The 11,665-nt window shown below is 34.2% G+C and overlaps 1 long non-coding RNA gene across 1 annotated transcript; it reads left to right on the plus strand.

Moving 5' to 3' along the window:
- Window positions 1-408: 408 nt before the first annotated feature.
- Window positions 409-6,902, plus strand: LOC116404078. Its single transcript, XR_004217018.1, has 2 exons — window positions 409-541; window positions 6,495-6,902. It is a non-coding gene; the product is annotated as an uncharacterized LOC116404078 (long non-coding RNA).
- Window positions 6,903-11,665: the final 4,763 nt, after the last annotated feature.

The following is an 11,665-nucleotide window of genomic DNA, read 5'->3' on the forward strand; positions in this document are numbered from 1 at the left end:
TCCACATTCCATAAGTTGTTTCTTCACCAATGACCTCTCTAAGAACATTGTCACTTAGGTTTAAAACTATGGCACCATAGGCTGCATTCTCCATAGTTTCTTTGTCTTCTTGAGTCAATGTTTTAGGTAGCTTTTCTGGATCTATGAGGGCTTTCAATGTCTTTTGTTGGCCGACTATGGCTTTGATCTTGGATTTTCATAAGGTAAAATCTCCCTTACCACTAAAATTCTCAATATCATACCTCGTATGGACACAAAGAAGCCACCTAGTTGCATAAAGAGGTGAGTTCTCTCTTAGTACTTACTTGTGTTTTACTTTTTCCTTTGTTTCACTTGTGTGTAGATCTATGTTTACAGATGATTGAAGAAGAAACTTTCAAGAATCTTTTTGTTCTTTCTTTCACATTTTTTCTGGTTTTCTTCTTGTTTATTCTTTGAGTGATGGAGAGATGAAGAAAAGATGAAGAGAGGAAGAAGATGAACACACGATGTTTTAAGTGGTTCAGCAAGGCCTACGTCCACTGTGCTTTGAGAGAGCAAGGTATTATTTTCTTTATGTTTGTTGTGTATTGTGTGTGTGTGATATAAGAAAGATACAGAGTATTTATAGACTACCCTGTGACCCTTAGTTGAACTCTAGTTAGACAAGAAGTTAAAACTTACAGATTTGACTATATCAAGTACTTCATGCTTCTACCTCGTGTCACAACTACTTACAGGCTTCCCTTGGGTGAGACACTATTGAACTCTTTCAACAAGTTAGGCTCTCTCTAATCGTACAGATTTTCTCACACATTCTAGTGCATTAAAACATTTACAAAGTATTCAACACGATATATCAAAAAGATGAAGTTTATTAAGGACAGATTCACTGTTAAAACCACAATCTCCTCTTGACAATAACACACCAAAAATCACACCAACTTCTGACTTGTATGCATATATATATAGTATTATCTGGAAGCTTTAATCTAGGCCATAAGCAAGGGAAACAACAAATCTTGCACAATTTTGAAAAATACCGAATCTCCTGGGATCTTTCGAAAAAGATTAAAAAAAATATTATTTAGCAACAACAAATCTTGACGATCCGGTAATAGAATAAAATAAAAGAAATTGTACACCAAACTCATAACACTGACTAGAAAAATAACTCTTTTGACTTTGAATTGAGATCTATACGATTGATCATATGAAACTATTTTGACAACCCTCTACATAATACTTTAATTTGTCAATAATGTTTCAACTTAATTGGGAAAACATCGTTAGGAAATAAGATTTCAAGTAAAGCAAAATACTATACACACTAAAGATTTGCCAACAAGAAGATGAGAATGTAATTTCATGACAAGAAGAAGAAGTTGAATTTTCCAACAAGAAGATGAGAATGTAATTTCATGACAAGAAGAGTGGATGAGTACATCCCTTGAATGCTGGCTTGACACTTGAACAATTTGGCCTCACCTATCACGCTATCACTTATTCTAGTAGGAGTACTTCGTGATCTGTAGTTGAACCGTAAACAAATTACTCAGTAGAGTATCTATGGTACTTAAGAATATAGTAGTAATTACCAATGTAAAACAAACTCGCTAGCACAAAACTAGTCTTTTATTTCAGTTTAAAACTAATACATTTTATGTTATAAAAGGTCTTTAATGTCAGTTATCTTTAATTTTGGTTTAGAACTGACATTATAGATTACAAAAATTTCAAAGGCAATTATCTTCAATTTCGGTCTCTCATTTTTAATCTCATGTAACGATGATTTTTTTTTATTTTGCATGTGCAACTTAATAATATCAATATTTTTCTTTTTACGTGCCCTTAGAAAAATTAAAATCTTAATTGGTTTTATATATATTGAACTTTCAACAATTAGAAAAACTAGGTGATAATCAACAAAGAAAGTGAGAGATTGTTCAACTAAGTAACCTTCCAATGAGTTACATTGATCATCCTTTGCAAGAAAAAAAAACAAAATACATTGATCAATATATACATACAGCTATAATGTCTAAAAGATTGAGAGAGTTCAGGGTCTACTTTGGAGGGTCCAAACTAGTCCAAAATCTACAATAAATCTAATGTCATCTGAATTAGTCTAAACTTACAACCAACAACCTTTCATTAAGTCACAAATTTTCAAAGGCTTATAACCTAATATGCATTGTCATAGTTGATTCATCTAAATAAAGTAACACATATGAATCTTACCAAAAATGACTTGAGTCCTAGTTGAAAAATGATTGAAGAAGTCCAAAACTACAAACAGAGATTTCAAGTGCTAGGGACAATTATATACTACAAAGGGTCGAACTCAAATCTAAAAAAGGGTGCATTGGTTGAACAATAAATTTTGGATCAATCATAAGTTATCATGCCATTTATCAAATTAACGAAAAAATTGTAAATATATAAATTTAAGACTAATTAAAAGTTTACATGTGTCTCCAATTAAAATTGAGACATAAATTTGGACGAATTCCGATAACATCATGTGTTTTCATGATGGTCATTCGATTGAATAAATTAATTTGGTTTAATTTGATATTATTATTTGTGCTAAAATCTAATTGAGCCTAAAAATAAACTTAATTTTTTTTAATAAGCCCAAATTCATATAATTTGATTTAGGAAAATTGCAATTGATGACCATTTTAGAAATAATAATTAAGGATATAGCAAAATTTTTAAAAAATTGCAAATATAACAAAACTATCATTGATAAACTTGTATCGCTGATAAAATTTGTATGATCTATCGGTGATAGACCAATATCTACAACATAGTCTATCGATGATAGACTTATATCATTGATAGAATTTGACAAATTTTGTTATTTTTGCAAAAAATTTAAAATGTTGTTATATACTTAATTATTTTGAATCTAATTGCTAAATTTACAACTATCTCTTGGATTTAAAGAGTCAAGTCCATGAACCAACCAAGCCCATGTCAATAAACCCCACTGAAGAACTCTGTAAATAGAGTTATCTTAAATCATCTCACAAATCATGCTCATCACTAAGACTTGGGATTCTCCCCTCACATGGACCTAAAATTCACATTCAACTAGCATCACGCAAATTACCTGGGATTTCCACCAGTGCCTCATCACAACCTCGTCTAAACTTGGAATTCTTCCCTTGCCAAGATTTGGGATTCACACTTGACCAGCATCACGGGACTTACCTGAGATTTCCACCAGCATCCAACATCAAGAATACACACAACTTGCCTCGATATGAGATTCTCCCCTCGCTTAGATATTGAATTCACATTCGACTAGCGTTAGATGAGTTACCTGGGATTTCCTTGCCATAAATCTCATCTTCTCACGTTATAAAATCATAACAATCAGTCACAAGATGATTGACTCTCCACTTACTTTCTTTCCAAATTATCACGTAGTAACAATATCATGCAATAAGAATCGAAAGAATACTTCCAAGCAATCATCAATAAAATACCTTTCACATATCAAAGTTGTAAACACAACATTAACTATTTATGGAAATCATTCATAAAACATTTCTTTCACTGATGAAAGATTCACAAATACTTTGCTTATGAAAGCTACTCAAAACAGATATTTGTTCATAACTTGTATTCAAGCATAGAAAATATTTAACCATAAATAACAACTTAGAAATCACTTTGAAAACTTGTTTAGTCACTTACAAAAATACTTAGCCTCAACTCCTTCCTTCTCTGCTTTTGGATTTCGCTTCTCGTCCAGCTGTTCTCACAACTAGTAATTTAGCATCCAAAACTTTTCCTTTTCACTTTCATTAGAAAATCTAACACTTCTGAACAAAGGCTCTATTTTTTCTTTGGTCTTTTGCCCTATTTACAATCCAAGGGTCACTTATTCCACACTTTACACGTGTTTCCTTACTAATTTATCACACCATGCAGCTAACTCAAACTCAACACATAGGCTAAACATTAGCTTCAATTAGACATTCCCTTGAGTTGCACATCTTACCTTCTTGGAAAGCTAAACTCTTTAATCGAATGACTCTCTTTCTCCTTGAGAAGTAATAGATATTTACTTTCCTCAGCGATTTTTCAAGTCATTAATTTCAACAGGACACCTACTTCCTCGCCTCATTCTCTTGGGCGTAGGTACTTCTTCTCTCTTTACTACGCTAAACATCTAACTCCTGGTATTCAGCACAAGCTTCTTCCTCGCCAGCTATTCTTATCACGTTGCTTACCTTCACGTAATAGATCTTAAACTTAAGAATTTCTTCTTCACGTCACATTTTCTCTTCTCGTATCCTTTCTCACAGGATATCCCATACCTATACTTATATGAAATAACTTTTCCTGGAAGGATCATCTTCGTTAGGACTTCCTTTTTTCAAATCAGGGCCTAACAGTAGACTTCTGACTCTTGAAAGTCAAATGATGACTTTGACCATGGTTAGTAGATAATTCCATAGTTAGTGGAATTAGTCCATTTTTTATGAATAAGCTATGTGTTTATTATGGTGTTGTTCGATTGTTCTTCCACCTATAATCCACTATCTAATTGCATGGTGTGTGTCAAATTACTATGCAAACTTGATTTGTATGTATATTAACTATATAATGCATACATTAGTTGGGTAATAAAAGGATTAATCTTGCTGAATTTTGGAGAAGGTTCACAAGAGTCCATAAACTCTTTTCTCTATAAAAGAAACTACAAAATTGGTCACCAATTCAATCCCACAATCAAGTTCTAAGCCTAAAGGATAGTATATAGAATACTCTTGTGGTTGTTCACAACTTAATTTTATCAAATTTCATTGAGACTAGAAAGAGAATTTTGAGCTTCAAAGGTATGTGTTCAAAAATCCCAATTTTCTCAAATTTTCTTAAATGTTTAATCCTCTAAATTTATGAAATCTAGAGTGTTTTAGTTTAATTCTCTTTTGCTAGGATGTTAGTTTAACTTTCAGTATGGTGGTCTTTTCACAAACACATGTGTCGTTGTCGTTTATCCAGTCGAATGTGGTGAGATGAGTTGAAAAAGAAAATATATTTTATTTTTTAATTCGGTTAAAATAAAAAAATATTTTGATTTTTATTTACTTTTTATTTTGCCAACGAACCAATCTTCACACGAAAATTCTTCTCATGTTACACATTCAATGCCATTCCTCCATGTATTACACATAGAACGAACAATTTTTTTTGCGAAAGATCGCACGTTTCATTTTCCACTATTGTGACACACCATCCTATAAAAACCTATGCTTCTCTCCTCCATTCATCACATAACAAAATTTTCTTTCTTTCCTTCATTGCATTTGATCTTCTCTTTACTGATTTTTTCCTTTTGTTAGTTTGCATTTTCTAGGTTTCGAAGTGCTAAGCAATATCATACGAATCTGAAAAGGTGTTTCATTTAGCCCATCATTTCTGGTGCAAACCTAATCGAATACAAAATTTGGTAGCTAGTTTATCCTAAGGATGGCATGGAAACTTTTTAAATTGCTTGCACAAACAAGGATAGAGCAGTAAAAGATTTTAGGGAGAGTGAGCTTCACGACTCAGCTGTTAACAAGTTTTTGTTTTGCATATTTCTATTTTGACGATCCAACTATTGTTCCATTTATTGACGATCAAAGATTCTTGTAGCAATAGACCCCAAGTCCAATTCAATTGATCAGTTAACAAAAAATTTAATTGCACAAATAAAAAGATTGGATCTAAGAACGATATTTGTCAAAAGTCCAAATCCAAGGGAATGGAACCCAACGGCCATATGAATGTGATCATGGAAAATTCTTATAAATAGAGGTCTTACCCCATTATTTTCTAGGATAGTAAACAAGAAAAGATTGAAAGATCATGGACACCAATTTTTTTTAAAGATTTGGGAAATACAATTCTGTTGGAGAGTGGAAAATGATTTAAGATGTTGAAGCAAACTCAAGCACTAGAATTTCAAATCCAATCCTTTTAAAGACTTGTAAGACAAATCATCGTTGAGTTTCTAAAGACTTTGCTTCAAAGTTGAATCTCTAAGAAGACACAATAAAACTTTCTTAAATGATCAAGAGAAGGAATCAAACAAATTAATTATGCAGTAAAGATGGTACTTCACTATCTCATATATATAAAAGCTCTTACTTGAAAAGAAAAATAGTCCATTAAACCATTTTTTATTATAAGTGTTTTTAGTATTCATTTGATGACAGTTTTGTCATTCAACTTCAATGCATGAGTAGTGGGTGAATTTTAATTCTTCCTCTCCATTTCTATAACGGTTTCGATATTTGATTGAAAAATATTTATTGCCCTAACATGCATGGGTAGTTGATAACTTGTAAAAATACATGCTATTATGGCCTTTTAAGTAGAATCATGAGACCAAAATGCATAGGAACTGTGTCAAAATGCATTACTTATGTTATAATTGCATAAATATTTAGAAATACACTTTACATAAGCAATATGTCTGCTTTACCTAATTTTTAGTGTCTAAATGCAAGATTATGAACAAAAGAAGAAATTAATGAATTGTAGAGGAACTCGAGTGAAGGTGAGGCGTGAAGACCACATAAGAACACGAGAAGAGATTCGCTAGAAGACAAAAGTGGTAGATGGAGTTGATGTAACTTAACGACAGAGGAAACTTTCGGTGTTGATGTACTCAAAATATTAGATTTTGCATTTAAATTTGCTTATAAAAAGAAACTTCATCCTTACCATGAAAGGGGCGACGTCTGAATGGACCACCATCCATACGCCTTAAGCAATGAGTAGAGTCCTAGAGAGGTTGTGGCAAGAAAGAGCCTTTTCATTGTCTGTAAAGCATTTCTCCATCTTCTCTAATCAGTATATGGAGTGAAAAGCTTGTAGTCTAAGTAAAGAAGATCTCATTTCCCATCTTTCCCTAACTTATAATTTCATCTCTATTCTTTCCATTTTTGTAATTCTTTACATTGTAATTGTTCATATTGTATAGTGGCTGAAGGCCTACATTCTTTATTACAATGTATATTTATGCACTTTTCAATCCATCCACATCTCTACTATTCAGTTTTCCTTGTGTTATTTGTAGTTTTGGATTTATGATAGATTCTTGATAAGAAGCTTGGCTTATAAGTCTTATCGTGTTAACTGAGCTACTTTCATCACTTAACTAGTGTATATCACCAACTACCTCAGAGGACAACTAGCAAGGATATGGTTAACGTGTGCAATGAGGAGTTTCGAGACAATGATCCATGAAGAGCATTTTGCATGCAATGATCCCGAATCAATGAGACATCATGGGGAACTAAGTATACACATGCAATACACCAACATAGGTGCTTAGTGTTTTTCAAACTTAAAGTACAATATGTTACGTAATGCTGGTGAGATCAACACTTATTGAGAGTTGATCCTGCACAACCTAACCTATTTCGCTTGGTTGTAGTTTGTTTGTTTGTATGTTTATATGTTTGGTTTTTGAGTTTGTACAAGTCAATCCCACTTAACCATGCCTACAATATGACCTAGTTGGTCAACTCCACAGATTTAGTGATGGCTCTTAATTCTAGACAACAAAGGTTCAGCGGCATGGAAAATAGTGTTGTTCCCTGTGTTGGTATAATACTTTTAAGTTTAATCCACATGATGTGTCATTGATTCTCAGCATCATTGCATGCAAAATGTTCTTCATGGATCTTTTCATCATGCAATTGGATATGATCATTGCATGCAAAATGCTCCCAATTTCCTCTATCACATATAAGTCCTCGTTGTATAAGTTTTCCTATTTCTTATCCAAGTGTAAGCAAAACAACAGGTTTTCCTAGGTGATCTAGAGTTTAACATAGGGAATTGATATCAAACCTTAGTTCCAGGGTCTACTTTTCAATCATGCGGTATAAAAGAATAGATTATAAAGTATGAAAGAATGTACAAAAAGTTATGCCTACTTTTGTACACCTAAAGAATGTAAGAGAATTTAATGAGGATTGTTGAGATGGTTGAAGCGTGGATGAACTAACTTGTATTAAAGAAGGGGGTGAAAGAAGCTCTAGTGCTACCGGGCGGTTAAGCTATATGAAAGTCTTGACGCAGTATAACTTGCTTAGCTATTCTACAGTTAAGAAGTGCTCCTCTTGAAGTCATTAAATGCCACACTTGGTCTCCTTCAGCGATCCAAATGACTAGGCCTAACTAAACAAGTTATATCTAAAAGTGGTTGCTTAAAGAACTTATAGAATTTCGCGTTTAAGAACAACAACCTCTCGGCGCCTAATGCCCACACTTGTTCTCCTATTCGGATACAAATGATGGAAGTTATCTCGCCATAGTTTATAAGTAAGACTACTTATCAAGAACTTATCACAAACCTAAGGTATGGATAACACAAGGACAAGTGAACAACAAAGATGTGGATGGATTGAAAAAGGTATAGGTAGACATTGTATTAAAGAATGTAAGCCTTCGACCACTGTACAATATGAACAACATACAATGTGAAGAAATACAAAAATAGAAATAATAGAAATGACGTTACACGTTAGAGAGAGATGGGGGATGAGATCTTCTTCATTCAAACTACAAGTTTTCAAATTACAATCTGACCGGAGAATATGAAGTGAACTTTACTAATGGTGCAAAAGCTACTCCTTCCCACGAACTCTCTAGGACTCAACCCATATCTTTAGATGAGCGAGTGGTCTATTCAGACCTCTTTGGCCCATGCAGGCATCATTTTATTTGATGATGATGCTGTTGGAATTTTTTGTCCTAAAACTCGTAGTTTGTAAATCATATTCTATTCAATAAAGTTGTTATTGAGAAATTAAATATTATAATCTTAAATCCAATAAATCAAAGTTCCAAGGCTATTTTTTGAATAAACTTGAACTTTATGTGTAAACATAAACGTGGATCAAGTTCGAGTATATAGCCTAAATAGTCTATAGTATATGAAATAAAGGTTGGACGCCTTATTTTGAGAGACTATGGATGCGGCCCACTTTGTAGTACAAACGATGTGATCCTAATCGTTCATGTAGAGACATGAAAGTGGGGGCATCCTATGTAAAATGTTTACATAAGACTGAACCATGAATTAGTCATTTTTACGTTATAACACCGTTTACTGTTTAAAACTGACTATCTCAATTATTGATGACCTAGGTAACTTAGTCTTAATCCTGAGTTAACTATGAACTCCTGTTCATACGAGATTATCCTTAGATCTGCATAGGTGAGGGCAGCTCATCAACGTTGGCCCAATAAGCCTCCCATTTCAGGGGTAAGATCGGGTGGATAGCTGGGAACATAGGGTACAAGATGGAATTCACTCCTACCCGCTTTAGGGTTAGTAGATAGGTTGCTCTCTTAAGCACTGAATCCAAGTCTTGAACAAGGGGCCCCACCCTCTCATTGGCCCGAGAGGGATTAAGTTTATAGGTTGAACCTTAAACCAATTGTTCAATAGTGGATTAGTGGGACTTAAGGAGCAAGATGTAATCTTGGGGGTAAAACGGTATTTTGACCCAGCCAAGGTTACGAGCAACCTGTGAAGGATTAACTTACTGATTATGGTTTTATCAAATGGACACAAATATATCTATAGTGAGGGGAGTGCAACTACGGGACTTTAGTGGAATGACCCGTTAGTTAACGAATGTTGATTAACTCGGTTTAAAAGAGTTTAGCTAGTTAATCTTGAATCGTTGGAGCCCATGATCTATAGGTCCATTAGGTTCCTCTGCTACCACATGATAGAACTAAGTCATGCACAGCGGAAAAAGAATCGAATTTCTACCCTAATTGCCATAATTAACATGTAACCATAAACTAATCAAATTAGAGTTTTAAGAAGTATTACCTTTGAAGCTTTCAAAAGGTTTCACACCTCTCACGAATGCTCATAAAACTAGGTTAACTAGGCTCAAGAACTGATTACGATCTCCAGGTAGGAGGTGTTCCGTAAACCGTCAACTTAAGAACCTCCAACCTTAGTCATCTTATCTGACTTGTTGACAAGATTGAACCAGGTGAGCCTTTTGTAACCAGTTTTACAAGATATCGACCTATTTCTATGAAAAATGGAAGATATGTTTAACCTAAGTGAGCATGCATTTAATCTTTGTTATTGATTTTAAAAGTCTAATTTATTTTATAACACTTATAAAAACTTTTAAACTTAATCAATCATTTTATCAATATATAATAAAAACAATCAATTAATATGGATTTTAATTTATTTAACTTTAATTAAATCATATTTAATTAAATTAAATCAAACAATAATTAATTAATTTGATTAAATCATATTTAATCAAGAATAACTTAATTAATTAAATAATTAATTAATCATATTAATTAATTTCCATATTAATCAATTAACATGCATACAATACAATATAACCTTTATATCATACATTTTAATGCATGAACATGTTAACCTATGGTGGGATTTTAAATCTATATGACATTCAAAATGCACATACAAATTTAAAGTAATTTAATCATACATCACATGCATAAATAAAAAAAAACACCCTAAAATGGACTGATTTTTGGCTCCTAAATTAAGCTAAGTGCTAAATTATTACATAATTAATTTGGTGTAGTACAGAACCACTCCCAAAAATTTCGAACCGGCTAAAAAACCAACCGAACCGCTTGAACCGGCCCAAAAACCAAATTTATTGGCTTGAACCGGCCCAGGCGCACACGGGTCGTGCGAAGGCAGGCGCGCGCGGGCGAAGGCGGGCGCGCGCGGCTCGCGCGGCGCATGCGGGCGCGCGGGCGCAAGAGGGCGCGCGGGCGCAGGAGGGCGCGCGGGCGCAGGAGGGCGCGCGGGCGCAGGAGGGCGCGCGGGCGCAGGAGGGCGCGCGGGCATGCGGGCGCGTGCGGGTCGCGAAGCGGGTCAAAACCGGGTTTTCGGGTCTGTGACCTTCTTTTCTTCATTTTTTTCAATTCTCTCACCCGGTTGAACCAATTACAGCCTAGCTTCAACTCTAATGACTTTTTTTATTTTTTTTTAAAAATTACAAACACTTTGCAACAATAAAAATAAGCCATTAACAAGGCTAATTACAATAATTAGAACAAAAACACTTAATCTAGAGCCAAAATCATAATATATCCATTTTAGTTCAAACCAAAATTTATCTAATAAATATGAACCCACCACATGCAATTGGGTAAAAATAAAGCATGCTCTGATATATTGGCAAAGAAACATGAATCCTTAGCCACGGCTAAAGAGATTATGGATTCATTAAGGGGAATGTTTGGGCAACCAGAATGGTCCTTAAGACACGAGGCAGTCAAATACATTTACACTAAGCGTATGAAGGAAGGGACCTCTGTTAGAGAACATGTTCTGGACATGATGATGCACTTCAACATCGCTGAAGTGAATGGTGGTCCCATCGAAGAGGTTAATCAAGTTAGTTTTATCTTAGAGTCTCTTCCGAAGAGCTTCATTCCATTCCAAACGAATGCGTCTTTGAACAAGATAGAATTTAACTTGACAACCCTTCTGAATGAACTCCAGCGATTCCAAAACCTAACTATGGGTAAAGGAAAACAAGTGGAAGCAAATGTTGCTACCACAAAAAGAAAATTTATAAGAGGATCGTCCTCTAAAACCAAAGCTGGACCCTCAAAACCTAATGCTCAAATAAAAAAGAAGGGA

Source organism: Cucumis sativus, chromosome 5 (assembly GCF_000004075.3).
Source record: "Cucumis sativus cultivar 9930 chromosome 5, Cucumber_9930_V3, whole genome shotgun sequence".
NCBI lineage: Eukaryota > Viridiplantae > Streptophyta > Magnoliopsida > Cucurbitales > Cucurbitaceae > Cucumis > Cucumis sativus.